Consider the following 12,780-nt stretch of genomic DNA (forward strand, 5'->3'; position numbering starts at 1 on the left):
TGAGTCTGTGGGTTCTAATTCATCATCTCCGATGAGGTCGTCACCTAGTAGAGTAGGTGACAATTCGGAGCTGGCCTTGGTCCATCAGTTGCTTATGCAGTATTGTGAGGAAAACTTCATAGCCCCTTTGGGGTATGAAACCATCGAAGGCGTTCCTATCTAGGGCATTTGTCTAGTGACAGGTTTATGGTGACAAGGGTAGTGGTGAAAATCACGGAAGCAATCATTCAAGGTGGTTGGTTGCCACCCTTTGAACATCCTTTCGTCGTCATCGGTCTGGTGTTAAACACCCTTGCGGCAGTGATGCCTGAAATAATGAATCAACCAGATATCTTGGTTTGTCCTTGTGTAGTGGTTGAGGACTTATGGGAGTTTTTCTGCCATCGGCTTTCATGTCAAGTATATTGAAGAACATGTCATTCGACTGGTGCATGTATTTTGGAAAGCCGGTCTTAGAGAGTTGTTGTTGGTTTATGGGCAGTTGCTGAGGGACGTGCGCCATCGCGTTGAGGCAGCTGAGGTGACGGGTTGTTGAAGCCCACAAAATTAGTACTAGTCCCACAATCAAATAATTGCAATAAAAAGTGGTACTAGGTCGAATCCCACAGGGAGCAAATAAGTAATCTCTTAGCCAAATGGATAAAGTATTTGAGTGGGAAAATAACTAAAATTTAAAAGAATAAGAAAGCAATAACAAACTAAACAAACAAGAGAAAATCAGTCTTACTGAATTCTGGTTCAAGGGTGATGTGTGCACAATTTACATATAAATTCTAGTGTTTATGCATGGTTTTGATGCTGATTTGTGTGAATTCTTACCCCAATTTAGCTTGATTTCAGGAAATTATCAAAGGGGACAAGTCTAGGGAAAAAGAGCATAAAATCATGCTAAAGGAGGCCAAATAGAAGGTGATACAATCCAGCTGGGAGCAAGGCCCAGCCGAGAGGTCAAAGGAGGGCCATTCAGCCCATGTAGCCCATGCTGCACTCTTTGGGAAAGCCCAAAGAGAGAGCACAACCGAAATTCTCCAATGGAACCTATTCGGCCCAGCAATGAGGAGGCCCATTTGTAGATCAAGAGCAGACCAAAGTGCATCCCAAGGAGCCTAAAGGCAGGAAACTTTCTAGAAGAGAGAAATGAGGCGTTAAGTGAAAAACAAGGCTAAGTGGGTAATTCTGGACAATTTCGGCACTGAATAGTAATTTGGGCATAACTCTCTCATCCGGACTCTGATTGAGATGATTCAAGATGAGTTGAAAAGGTAAAGAAAATTTATGGAACTTTTATGTTTTGAGTTTTGATAGACACAGACTGAATCAGGGTCAAAATCGAGCCCGAATTATCTGGAACCACATTGTAGAACTTTCTAGATGAGAGAACTTTCTAGAGGAGAGAACTTTCTAGATGAGAGAACTTTCTAGAGGAGGAAAGGGGCTGAGGAAAAGGCTATAAAAGGAGAAGAGAGCCAAGGTAAAAGGGGTCCAACATCTGATTTCAAACTCTCCTTGAGCTCTTGTTTTAAGAGAGAAGAAGAGAGAGAGATAGGCGCAAGAGAGGAGAAGAGAGGAGAAACAAGCAGCTTCAAGGGAAGAAGAAGCTGAATTCGAAGGGGGAGAAAGCAATTGGCGATTAATGTTTCATCCTCACTTGATTTCTGCACAAGTTGGTAATCGAATTCAGCTAAGATATATGTAATTTCTCCGTCAAATTTTCCTTTCTTGTTGTAATCAAAGCATGTATTATGCAAATTCAATTCTGTAATTTGTTTTCTAAGTTCATTCGAGTAAAGTAGATTTAATCTTGAAGTTTATTGTTTGGAATATCAATTGTGGATTGTTGGCCGAACTACTATTCTGAAATCTCAGATCATGAATTTACAAGGTCTGAATTGCTATTTTCCAATCTTAGATCTGTAAATTCAGATAATGAAATAGTGAGATCCGAATTGCTATTCTTAAAAATCAGATCTGTGATTTCAGATCATGAACTTGTAATACCTGAATTACTTGAGAAAGAATTCAGGTAGCTTTAATTCAGTCTGGCCGAATTGTTCATCTTTCTTGGAATTCCTAGAGTGCTTGAGAAAGACTTTAAGATTTCAGATCTGCCAATCAAAAGCCGAATTGAGTGCAAGGTTAGAGATAATATGCACAATTCAGTTGGTGTTCATTCAGCTGAGTTGATGACCATCCAACTAAAATGAAGCCCTAGAATTGCTAGATCTGAATGCATGCATGGTGATTAGATCCTTGATAGAGATATAAGGACCATCACTCATGCATAGATTGAACATGTGCTCGAGAGAGGTTGTTCATTGCTTTGGGATTTCACCAAACCAAGGCTGAATCCTATTCTACTCGAATTGCCTAGAAAACTAATTGTTGAATTTATTTTTCTATGCATCTTTAGCTTGTCTCCTCACTTGCATACAAGGTGTTTGGCCCAAAGTGTTAGAAATAACTTTGTAGTTAGAATTTCAGATTTTCATTAGTTTTACATTTCGGTTGATCAGATAACAGTAGACTGATTTATTACTAGTAATTGCTACATAAGTCCTCGTGGGAATGATACTCTACTCACTACTCTATTACTTGAGTGGCTAGTGCACTTGCTAGTGTCACAATGAGCCACACATCAAAGGGTTCGGGTTGAATCGATTGGTCATCGATCCTAGGTACATTTCAGCATTCTTGCAATTCAAGCATTTAACCTTAGATTTATTAGGATAGCCATAATAAACCTTGTGTTTTCCTAATTCAGTTGACCAAACCCAGCATTCGATCAACACTTATCACCACTCAATTGGGTACGATAGCGTTCCATGTTAAATAGTGATAGCATTAATATTTGTGAAAATAGTTAAACCAAAATAACAATAATTGAGTTAGCTGCAATTACTGAATCTTGTTCCATCGATTCCTTTATGTTGAACCATGTTAAAACATTGGTCAAAGGCTGTCATGAACAATTGACCAAAAAAGATATCAGCCTAATTACTACTTGTACCATTATTCGTGACAATTACGGATCACCGAAATCATGGATAGTAGTAGGAAAATCAACATTAATTTAGTTTGTCAAACTAATTAACATCAACATCCAATAAAAATATGCACAAGAATCAATGAATACTTGAATTAAAAAGCAAGAAAATAAATTAACTACAGAACCTCATAATGACATAATCAAACCTCCCCCCTTGAACCAGAAAAAGAAGCTTAGCTGCTCATGATCTGCACAATCTCCATGCTTTTCTTCTCCATAGCCGAACTGCTTTCTTGAGCTTCTTGGTCTTCTTGATGATCTCTTGGATATGGGAGTGAGTGATGCCAGAGCTGGTTTGCCCCCTCTTTATATAGCTAAGGAGAGGGCTGTTTTCCAACTCCTTCTAGGAGATGATTTTATCTTTAGGGAGTCTTGATCTTCTTTGAACTAATCCTATCATATCTCTTATCTAATGATATAATCTCAATCTCTCTAGGATTACATTCAAGACTTTAAATTTGATAAGACTCTTTCTTTAGAGATTACATTCAAGATTTGAACTCTTGACTCTTGAATTCGAGTTGGGCTGCTTTAAAACTTGGGCTGCTTCAAGGTACTTCTGCGAGTTGGGCTTAAGTTGTGAAATGAGCCTGGTTGCAAACTTTCTACGACTTCGGGCTCGTTTTCATACTCGATGTGGGCCAAATCTGTCAAAACCCAAAACATAAAGGTTATGAGCCTTAAACTTTGCCCATCCTTGGGCAAGGCAAGGCAAAAACTCAAGTAACACAAGAGAGACTAACTATTGATTTTCAATCTTTCTTTTTCTCTACAAGAGGCCTGGTTCATTTCATGCTTTAGTTCAGACTTGGTAACCTTACCTCTTTCAACTCTTTCTCCCCTTCTTCTCGTCCAAGAGTGATCGCAAATCACCCATCCTCAATGTCCCAGGTTAAATCGACAGTCAAGGAGGCAAGCCTTCCCAGCTAAAGCATCCTTGGTTGAATGGTTTCTCATTGTTTTAACTAACCAATACAACCAGATTCACTTACCTTTCTTTATTTCTTAAGCCAAAACAAGGATCTGAAGGTGAGAAAAGGGGTAGGGGTTCTAAGGTGAGTGCATTTTATGCTCCATCTCCCCCTTGCTTTCTCTTTCAAGGTGTGAGTGCATTTTATGCTCATATCACATTAGTCACGATTTTTTTTTTTTTGCTCAAGAATCACAGGGTCTTGCCGCCTGATCCATGAATTCATTGATCGTAGTCTCAATATGCCTAACACAGTAAGTTCTAGAATAATGAAACCATGTTTGATAGATAATCATGTGAAAATCAATTATGCATCTTGCCTATTGATCGATTAAAATCATGGGTTACCATATGCAGCCAAGAAAGATTTAGTTAGTCATGCTTGCATCCTATCTTATCTATTCAGCCTAAGCACATGATTCCTGATAAGTTGAAATTGTTCAAGAATAAGTTTCCAGGGAGCAGATATTTCAAGAAGGTAAGGTATCCCAAATTTCCATTAGATTTCCCTAATTACCCCACACTTAAGTTATACATTATCCCCAATGTATGTGATAAAGTAGAAGGATTTGGGGGTACTTCCCTGTTTGTCTTGTTGGGTTCCTGCTAAACACAAAAAAATCAAAACCAAACAAAATAACAAAATTAATTACAAACAATGGGTTGCCTCCCACAAGCACAATTGTTTAACGTCGTTATGCTCGACATCTTCCTTTTGCTCCTTTAATCCAATGAATACCATGGAATGTCCAACAAGATGCCTACTGTAGAGGAGACATTTGCATTCTCGTGGAACAACTTCAATCGATGTTCATTCACCTTGAAGATCTTACCTGTGTCAAGACTTTTGATCTCTACTGCACCATAAGGAAAAACATTAGTCACAATAAACGGACCCATCCACCTAGAACGCAGCTTACCTGGCATGAGTTGAAGTCGAGAATTATACAATAAGACCTTTTGTCCAATTTTAAATTGTTTTCTTAAGAGTACATTGTCATGGAACAATTTGGTCTTTTCTTTGTAGATTCTTGAATTTTCATATGCCTCCAACCTCAACTCCTCCAGCTCTTGCAACTGGAGCTTCCTTTCCTTCCCTGCTTCTTCCATATTCATGTTGCATCGCTTGATTGCCCAATAGGCCCTATGTTCAATTTTGACTGGCAGGTGGCAAGATTTTCCAAAAATTAACCTGTAAGGGGACATACCTATTGGGGTCTTGTAAGCTGTTCAATATGCCCAGAGAGCATCATCTAGATGTAGGCTCCAATCCTTCCTTCCTAGATTCATCGTCTTTTCCAAGATGGACTTTAACTCTCTATTGGAAATTTCAGCTTGCCCGTTAGTCTGGAGATGATAAGCAGTGGCAATTTGGTGATGTACCCCATATCTTCTCAACAGGGCTCCGACTATTCTATTGCAAAAGTGGGTCCCTTGATCGCTTATGATGGCTCGAGGGATGCCAAACCTACTAAAGATGTTAGACTTGATAAATCCTACAACACATTTAGAATCATAAGTTTTTGTGGCTTTGGCTTCCACCCATTTTGTGACATAATCGACTGTCAAAAGTATGTAAGAAAAAACAAAAGAGGGAGGAAAGGGTCCAATGAAATCAATACCCCAAACATCAAATATTTCACAAATAAGAACGGGGGTTTGGGGCATCTCATTCCTGCGAGATAGTGTACCTGTTTGCTGATATCTTTCACAGTTTTTACAAAACAAGTATGCATCTCTAAATAGGGTGGCCCAATACAGCCCACTATCCAAGACTTTTTGAGCAGTCCTCTTTGGCCCAAAATGGCCACCACAAGCATAATTATGACAAAACATTAGAATCGACATCTACTCATCCTCAGGGACACATCTCCTAATCATTTGATCAGAACAGAATTTCCATAAATAAGGTTCATCCCAAACATAATATTTTGCCTCATACCTAATTTTGTTCTTCATGGATTTGCTAAGGTCATTAGGCAAAACTCCGGTGACCAAGTAGTTTACAATGTCAGGATACCATGGAGCCATACCTCTCATGTGAAACAACTGTTCATCAGGAAACAACTCATCGATGGGTGAGGAGTCCTCATCTTTCACTAACCTACTTAGGTGATCCGCCACTGAGTTTTCAGCTCCCTTTCGATCCTTGATCTCTAAATCGAACTCTTGGAGCAAGAGTATCCACCTTATCAGCCTCGGTTTCGATTCCTTCTTTGCTAGTAGGTATTTCAAAGCTGCATGGTCAAAAAATACAATCACTTTAGAGCCAAGCAAATATGACCTAAATTTATCTAAAGCAAACACAATAGCTAATAGCTCTTTTTCAGTGGTTGTGTAATTGCTCTGTGCAACATTCAATGTTTTGGAAGCATAGTAAATGACATGGCTCTTCCCATCTATTCGCTGCCCTAGAACAGCCCCTACTGCATAATTGCTTGCATCAGTCATGATTTTAAAGGGCAAGTTCCAATCGGGTAGTTGAATGATGGGTGCAATGGTTAATAAATTTTTAAGCTTGTTAAATGCTTCCTTGCACTCATCATCAAAATCGAAAGGCACATCTTTTTGCAGCAAACTGGACAATGGCAAGGCAATTTTTGAAAAATCTTTGATGAACCTGATGAGAGTAGAATTTATCATATTTTTATCCCCAATTATTCTGTCTTTTATACTAAATTAGCATCTAATTGGACTCATATCTCTTGTACTTTGGTCCAGGGTATGAAAGAAGACATCAAGAGCAAAGAAAGACAAATTGGATGATTTTTCACAGTTTTGAGTTCAAGAGATAAAGAGATAAGATTAGAATTAGGATAAGACTTTCTATTTCTTGTAAAGATCAACTTCAAGAGAAATTAGGAGACCACCCCCTCCCCTTTAATCTATATAAAGGAGGGGGCAGGCTAGCTTTAGGAATCACTGGATCACTGAATTATTCAACCATTCAACTTTTGATCTGAATCAAGAAGCAAGGAGCAATCAGTCAAGAAGGGTTCAAGAAAGGTTCAAAAATTCAAGAAACTTCAAGAAGAGGAGATCTCAGCACCATAGGCGAATTCAAGAGTTCTTTCTTCCCCTTTGTTTATTTTATTTCTTCCATCATGAACTGATTTGTTTCTTGCTAGGGCTATGGAAAGCCTAACCCTATTAATGAATATATTTTTATTTTCTTGATTTATCCAAGATTGTGATTTCCATATAGTCTATGAATTATTGTGCTTAATGCAATTAAGAGCTTGGCCACCTCTTAATTGATTTGGGTTATGTGAATGAATTGAGAGAGGAATTCACATGATTAATAGAATAATTCAGTGTGAATTGAATGGTATATAGAGATATATATACATGATTCATCTGAATTTAATGGTTTTCTTGGACTTAATGAACTTCCATCTTGAGAGCTCTACTCGAGATATCGAAGGGTTACCTGATGGGAGTAGGTCTAGTATATCTCGACAGAGAATATTAAATAAATTTGTGAAAATCTCAGCTTATGGGAATAACAATTAGTCTTGGATAATTGGACCCATCAATATTCATTACATTGGTTAGGTGGACCTAAAGTTCTAGTGATTCCATCATTTGCATATTCGATTAGTGATCGCCCTTGTTTTTATTTTCTTTGTTCCAGTCTTTATTTTTAGTAGTTCTTGTTTCCTCAAATCTAAATTTTGGCTGTCCAAATAATTAGGGAAGACTGTGATTTTAATACTTATTTTGTTAAATCCCCGTGGGAACGATATTTTTTATACTACTTGATAACTAGTGCACTTGCTAGGGTTATATATTTATAGCTATCAAGTTTTTGGTGCCGTTGCCAGGGATTTAATCCTAAAATAATATTAGAATTTGTTAACCTTGATTAATTTGGACCTTTTATTTCTGTTTTTTTATTCTATTTTCCTTTTATTTCTTTTTATTTCTGTTATTATTTTTATTTTTATTTGTTTGTTCGAATTCTTGTTAGTTCAGAATTACTAGTGCATGACATGCACTAGACAAGAAGGATTAGCTGAATTTGATCCTGAGATTGAAAGGACCCTTCATTTGTTGCAAAAGACCAACAAAGGAAAAGACAGAGAAGAGGTTGTCATCTGCAAACCAGCCATAGTGATAGAAGGAGAGATGGTAGAAGGAAATCGCACTCTCTTGGATTATGCTTGTCCAAACATTGATGAGGCGACATCCAGCATTTGCAAGCCTACCATCCATGCCAATAATTTTGAAATAAATCCTGCAATAATTCAAATGATCCAAATTAGTATTCAGTTTAGTGGGTTACCAAGTGATGACCCTAATGCACACATCGTTAACTTCTTTGAAATATGTGATACATTTAAACACAATGGAGTTAGTGATGATGCTATTAGGCTTAGACTATTTCCTTTTTCATTGTGTGATAGAGCTAAAGATTGGCTCAACTCACTCCCTGTAGGAAGTATCACCACTTGGAATGATTTAACCCAAAAATTTTTGGCTAAATATTTCCCACCCTCCAAAACAGCAAAATTAATTAATGATATTACTACTTTTGCTCAATTTGAGAGGGAGTCCCTGTATGAAGCATGGGAAAGATTCAATGAGATGCTTTGGAGGTGTCCTCACCATGGGATACCAATTTGGCGACAAATACAAACCTTTTATAATGGTTTTTCCCTCTAATAGATCCATTATTGATGCAGCCGCAGGTGGTACAATCATGAGGAAAACTCCAGAGGAAGCATATGACTTAGTGGAGGAGATGGCATCAAACAACTACCAGTGGAGCAATGATCAAGCCAATTAGAGGGGAGTACACCACATTGATTCCTTTGCATCCCTATCTACACAAATTGCTAACCTAAATAAGAGACTGGATAATTTTAGTATTGCAGCCATTAGTACACCATCTAGCATCTCATGTGATTTAAGTGGACAAATAGGACATGCCAATTCTGATTGTCAATTAAATAGTCCTTTTATTTTCCATGAGAATGCTAATTTTATCTCTCGTGCTGGCAGGACAAATTACAACCCATATTCAAATACATACAACCCAGGGTGGAGGAGTCATCCCAACTTCTCATGGAGCAACAATCAGCAAAAGGCACCCATGGGATTCCAACCACAGCCGCCCCCACAAGAAAAAAAGAGTAATTTGGAAGAGATGATTTCTAAGTTCATCAATTCTACTGAAGCAAGATTCCAAAGCCATGAAGCATCGATTAAGAACTTAGAAGTTCAAATGGGGCAGGTGGTGAGCATGTTATCAGCGAGGAAAGAAGGAAGGCTGCCCAACAACACAGAAAAGAATCCTAGAGAGCATGTGAACGCCATAGCCGTAAGAAGCGGGAAGGCAGTTGGTGAAATCCAAAAAGAAGACAAGAAAGCTGATGTGGCCAATCTGCAAAAGGAGGATGAGGGAAATACACCTAAACTGAATTTACATGAAATTAAACTCTCTATCCCCTACCCTAGAATAATTTTGAAAGCTAACTTAGATAGACAATTTGAGAAATTTTTAGAAGTTTTCAAAAAAATACACATTAATCTCCCCCTTCTTGATGTATTTTCACAGATGCCGAAATATGCAAAATTCTTGAAGGAGGTGATGTCAAATAAAAGGAAATGGGAGGAATGTGAGATGGTAAATTTGAACAAAGAATGCTCAGCCATTCTCTAAAATAAATTGCCCCCAAAGCTTCAAGATCCAGGGAGTTTTTCTATACCTTGCACTATAGGGAGAACTGAATTTGAAAAAGCTTTATGTGATCTTGGTGCTAGTATAAATTTAATGCCCTACTCTATTTTTAAAAGGTTGGGATTGCATGAACTAACATCTACCACTATTACCCTACAGTTGGCCGATCGAAGCATTAAATACCCTAGGGGAATAGTGGAAGATGTCTTAGTTAAAGTAGGGAATTTCATCATCCCTGTTGATTTCATTGTGTTGGATATGAAGGAGGATAGATCGATGCCATTAATTTTAGGGAGACCCTTTCTTACTACTAGTGATGCTTTAATTGATGTGTGAAAAGGTCTACTTACCCTTAGAATCAATGGTGAAGAAGTGGTGTTCAATGTATTTAAAACCATGGAACATCCCAACACAATTGAACATAAAATTTATGCAATCAATAGCATTGATGTTGGTGCAGTTGAAATTAACACATCTAAATTAGATGACCCCTTTGAAAGCTACATTATTAATTCATGTAAAAACATGCAGGTCATGGAGGAAGAGGTAAAGAAGGCGATGAACTATTTAGAGGACGACCAAGAAGGATTCAAGCTAAGACAAGCTAATGCTCATTATATTCCTAATGAGAAACCATTACCCTCTGCTTTGCAGGCCCCTATTCCAGATCTAAACCCATCCATGATGGATGAAAGGGGAGCACACCGAAAGCTGCAACCAAGAGAGTTAGAGGATCCGATTCATGATAGGGAAGTTTGTTTTTCTTTTTCCTTTTGCTTTTAGGTTATGTTTAGGTCGTGCTAACAACAAAAAAAAATAATAAATAAAAATAAATAAAAAATAAAATAATAAAAAATAATAAAAATAAAAAATAAAAAATAAAAAATAAATAAAATTATTTTTTCTTTTATTACTTATGATTGTGTTTTTTTTCCCTTCTTAAGACCTTAATCATAAATAATAGGGAAGTCCTCTTAAATCTCTCTCCTTGTTCTTGCTATGCATATTCCATACATTGAGGACAATGTATATCTTAAGTGTGGGGGAGGAGTAAGGGGTTGATAAAATTTTTTCAAACTCTAGCATGCTTTGATCATCATTTTTTTACCTTTCCTTTTGAAATTTCTGCTCCTTAGAGACTTGTTTTTAAATGATTGCAAACCACATTGAATCATGTGCTTAGGTAGGATAGACAAGAAAGGATGCAGGCAAATCTAGCTGAAATTTCTGACTAGGGAAGGCATCTTAGTAGTTGAATGATCAACGGGCAAGATGCAATACAGAGTTGACCCTTGTGAGCATTTGGGTTCTAACGGACAAACAGGGGTTGATTATTCTAGAACTTGTTTTGTTAGGCATGTTGAGACCACGCTAATGAGTTCATGTATTGGAATGTGTTATCCAAAAAAAAAAAACTCGTGCGAGATGGAGCATAAAATGCACTCACACCGAGAGAAAAGAGAGTTGATGTGAGATGGAGCATAAAATGCACTCACACTAAAAGAATAAAAGGGTGAGATGGAGCATAAAATGCACTCATCCCTAGATCCCAAACCCTAATTCACCTTTTGATGCATTGCACTCATGATAAGTGGTGGAGATGTGATACATAAGCAAGCTTAGGGTAATAACATTCCTTGTTTCGTTCTGAAGAATCATGAGAGGGTACTTTTTGAATCTTGCGACATGTGATTATGAAAACAAAGAGGGCTTACTCTAGCACTAAATTATTCATGCAAAGAGATGTCTATTTCCCTTGATTGTCGATCTCATTTGGGGACATATGGATTGGCGATTTAAGATTATTCTTGGACAAGTTAAAAAGGAAAAGAAGTGGACGAAGGGAAGAAGCATGGATACTGATCAAGGCTTGTAGGAGGACAAATACCCTATTGAGAGAAATCCAAAACAAATATTTTAGTTAGTTTTTTTTCTTGTTTTAATTTTGTTTAGAGTTTTGTCTTGCCCGAGGACGGGCAAGAGTTTAAGTGTGGGGGATTTGATGAGAGTAGAATTTATCATATTTTTATCCCCAATTATTTTGTCTTTTATACTAAATTAGCATCTAATTGGACTCATATCTCTTGTGGTTTGGTCCAGGGTATGAAAGAAGGCATCAAGAGCAAAGAAAGACAAATCAGATGAATTTTCACAGTTTTGACATCGTTCAGTGATCTAGGTCTAACTCGCGTCTCCGAACTCCGAATGGGCTGATTCAAGATCCACTGGAAAGATAAGAGAAAAAGCTTTAGGAATCACTGGATCACTGAATTATTCAATCATTCAACTTTTGATCTGAATCAAGAAGCAAGGAGCAATCAGTCAAGAAGGGTTCAAGAAAGGTTCAAGAATTCAAGAAACTTCAAGAAGAGGAGATCTCAGCACCATGGGCGAATTCAAGAGTTCTTTCTTCCCCTTTGTTTGTTTTATTTTTTCCATCATGAACTAATTTGTTTCTTGCTAGGGCTATGGAAAGCCTAACCATGTTAATGAATATATTTTTATTTTCTTGATTTATCCAAGATTGTGATTTCCATATAGTCTATGAATTATTGTGCTTAATGCAATTAAGAGCTTGGCCACCTCTTAATTGATTTGGGTTATGTGAATGAATTGAGAGAGGAATTCACATAATTGACAGAATAATTCATAGTGTGAATTGAATGGTATATAGAGATATATATACTTGATTCATCTAAATTTAATGGTTTTCTTGGACTTAATGCACTTCCATTTTGAGAGCTCTACTCGAGAGATCGAAGGGTTACCTGATGGGAGTAGGTTTAGTATATCTTGAGAGAGAATATTAAATAAATTTGTGAAAATCTTAGCTTATGGGAATAACAATTAGTCTTGGATAATTGGACCCATCAATATTCATTACATTGGTTAGGTGGACCTAAAGTCCTAGCGATTCCATCATTTGCATATTCGATTAGTGATCACCCTTGTTATTATTTTCTTTGTTACAGTCTTTATTTTCAGTAGTTCTTGTTTCCTAAAATCTAAATTTCGACTGTCCAAATAATTAGGGAAGACTGTGATTTTAATACTTATTTTGTTAAATCCCTATGGGAACGA

General features: G+C 37.3%; 1 non-coding gene across 1 annotated transcript; it reads right to left on the bottom strand.

Annotated features, from left to right (window-relative positions):
- Positions 1–8,525: 8,525 nt before the first annotated feature.
- Positions 8,526–8,632, bottom strand: LOC148846203 (small nucleolar RNA R71). Its single transcript, XR_016102672.1, has one exon. It is a non-coding gene; the product is annotated as a small nucleolar RNA R71 (small nucleolar RNA).
- Positions 8,633–12,780: the final 4,148 nt, after the last annotated feature.

Source organism: Nelumbo lutea, chromosome 7, assembly GCF_056320005.1.
Source record: "Nelumbo lutea isolate HS-2025 chromosome 7, American lotus-T2T, whole genome shotgun sequence".
Lineage (NCBI taxonomy): Eukaryota > Viridiplantae > Streptophyta > Magnoliopsida > Proteales > Nelumbonaceae > Nelumbo > Nelumbo lutea.